This window comes from Lagenorhynchus albirostris, chromosome 2, assembly GCF_949774975.1.
Source record: "Lagenorhynchus albirostris chromosome 2, mLagAlb1.1, whole genome shotgun sequence".
Classification (NCBI taxonomy): domain Eukaryota; kingdom Metazoa; phylum Chordata; class Mammalia; order Artiodactyla; family Delphinidae; genus Lagenorhynchus; species Lagenorhynchus albirostris.
In genome coordinates, this window is record NC_083096.1 from 106,318,800 (window position 1) to 106,321,668 (window position 2,869).

The 2,869-nt window shown below is 44.2% G+C and overlaps 1 long non-coding RNA gene across 1 annotated transcript; it reads right to left on the reverse strand.

Moving 5' to 3' along the window:
- Nucleotides 1-668: 668 nt before the first annotated feature.
- LOC132516085 (uncharacterized) lies at nucleotides 669-2,457 on the reverse strand. The gene is made up of 3 exons (XR_009539249.1): nucleotides 2,396-2,457; nucleotides 1,657-1,739; nucleotides 669-1,045 (listed from the first exon to the last, which is right to left on the reverse strand). It is a non-coding gene; the product is annotated as an uncharacterized LOC132516085 (long non-coding RNA).
- Nucleotides 2,458-2,869: the final 412 nt, after the last annotated feature.

Below are 2,869 nucleotides of genomic sequence, written 5' to 3' on the forward strand. Positions count from 1 at the left end.
GTGAGATGGATGCTGATACTAATTAATGTGATTTTTAAATATATTATATAATGAAATATGTCAACATTTGGAAGATCTGTATAACTCAGTGAACCAATCTTTTCCAAGTAACCAATGCATGAGGTCACAAAATCACGCATGGGTAAATAAGGGATCCATTCAAAGTGCAAGAGAGCCTAATGGACTTTAACGTAACAGAGTATGAAAAGTTCATTGGTATGATTTCAGATTCCATATTGTAGCTAGCTTTTAAAAATCTACCACTTGTCAAGTTTTGATGTGGTATCCAAAAAGAGTATTCGTAATCAGCAGAAAAGACTATTTAACTACATTATCTGTGTGTAGCCAGATTTTCTTCACACACCTCAACACAAAAACAGAACAGATTGTAATTAATTAAATGCAGGAGCAATATGAGAATCCAGCCGTCTTCAATTAATCCAGAGATCTGCTAAAATGTAAGACACTATAATTCTCACTAGTTTGTTTTGGAAGCTAGCTCTTTTTCATAAAATGTGATATTTATATTAAGTAATGGTTTTATTATTTTTACTTTAAAAGGAATTAATAGGTACACATTTAAAAGTTTTTCTCAGTTTTAAAAGTCCCAGTTTTAATCTCTGATATGGAAATATTGCTGGATGTTATCCACATAAGTAAAAGCTCTTTAGGATTACCAGTAATTTTTTAAGAGTTTAAAGAAGTCCTGAGACTCAAAGGTTTGAGGACTGCTAGACTAAATTATTTTGTGGTAACAAAATTGTCTTGAATCTCAGTGGCTAAACAGAGCAAATGTTTATTTCCCTGACATCCACAGACAATCAGGCAGCTCTCTAAAGACAGCTGTTCTCCATGTGCTGACTCAGCAATCAGGTTACTTCATCCTGTGGTTCTGCTGTCTCAACATATGGCCTCCACGATTGCAGCTGTAGAAGAGAAGGCTGGAAGATGGCACATCAGCTCCTAAATCTTCTGCTACGTGTCACTTCAACTCACAGCTCACTCAGCAGAACTGGTCACATGGTCCCGCCCAACTGCAAGTGGGCTGGGAAATGTGAGAAAGTTTGTGAATATCTGGTGAGCAGCAAATAACTCTTTACACGGCAGTACAAAGAGCTTATGCTTTAGAACTTGTGGTGAGAAACTGAAGCTGTGTTGGAAGAACTGACAGAGCACATAAAGTGAGGTGAAGCCTAATGCAAAAAAAGGCAGGGGAGACTTGTAGGGGCCAGACTGTGCAGGCTGGCCTCATAAGCCATGGTAAAGACTGTGGTCCTTTTCAGAACAACGGGAAGACAGTGGATGTTTTGTTTCATTTATTTATTTACTTATTTGGCCGTGCCCCACGGCTTGCGGGAGTTCCCTGACCAGGGATTGAAACCGCGACCTCGGCAGTGAAAGTGCGGAGTCCTAACCGTTGGACCGCCAGGGAATTTCCTATGGTGGATGTTTTAAACTACAGGTGATGACAATCAGTTTTATCTGTTGATGAGCCACTACAGCTGTGGAAGGAAATGAAAGTAGGGGGACAGGAGTGGAAGCAGCAAGGTGCTGTGCTGATGAGTCAATCTTTGGGGAAAAACAAAAGCCTTGATTTGTGGCACTTGACAATTTCTGTAGTGTAAATTCTCCCATCAAGGCCAATTTCAAGCTTACCAGTTCGATGTCGCTGAACACAGCGTTAGGACCGAGCCATGCACAATCAACTCTTATGAGCCAGCAGGGCAGGTTTCAGTGCACTGAGACAAGAAAGGTAGTTAGGAGGCTAGTCCAGACAAAAGATGCTGGTAGTCTGAACTTTCCTCTCCTTTGATCACAGCTGGAGCTAGCCCCACGTTCTATGCACGTCAGTGACTGAAACACCCTGCCTCCACCACCAAATGTCAGCAAGGCTTTCCAACTATTGCTATGACACATGAGGGTGAGGGATGTGGCTATCTTCCCCCAGCCCCCCACAGCCTTGCCTCCGGTACAAAAATGTGGACCTAGGTCCTTTCACTATCTTCCCAGAGCCATGTTTGCAAACACTCTCAGATATTCTGGCATATCATTGCTCCCCAGCTGTTCCAAGGGGGGCGGGCAGCCCAGGAAGCTGCCAGAAGGGCCCTGCTTGGGTTTTCAGCCTCCCTTGATTTACATGAAACGATTCACAAGAGTCAAAATAGTCACAGTCTACAACTATAGGTTACAAGAAAAGCCTTCGCAAGCTTGTGAACAGGGTGAAACCTTGGCTTTTGCTGGCTAACTCAGAAGGGAACCAACCACATGCCTGTCTTACAAGAATGCAGATGGAGGGAGAGTGAGGCTCCCACCGTGGAAGTTACCAGTTACCGATGCTGGCAGCGTCAGCCAGACATGCCCCTCCTCTACCCAAGCTTGGGTTTAGCGAGCTCACCCAGACTCTTTCCTTCTCCCTTCTCCTCTGCTCAAGTTTCCAGCGCAGAATAACAGCTTGCGTGCACCGGAAGTGACGCCCGGCTGCTGCTATTTAAATAACTCCGCCTCTAAACACAGCAGGTGTCGCTCACAGTGTAGCTCTCAAATTTTAACTGCTTTTGGTTTTTTTTTTTTTTTCTCTAGAGGGCCATATGGATTTTTTTATTTAAAGAGCCTGACTCTCTCAAATAATAAGCCTCTCCTCCTTCCCTTTCTCCCCCCCTCCCTCCCTCCCTCCCTTCCTTCCTTCCTCTCACTCTCTCTTTTCTCTTTTCTCTTCACATAAAGCCACAGGCTGAAGTCTTCCTCAGCAGCTTCACCCATCCCCCCGATGGTTCTGGAAGTTACTGACCCATGAGCAGGGTGGAACGCCACTGTGCTGGCTCCGAAGTTCTCTTCTCCTGGTTCTACCTGCTGGACAAACCTCCCAAGA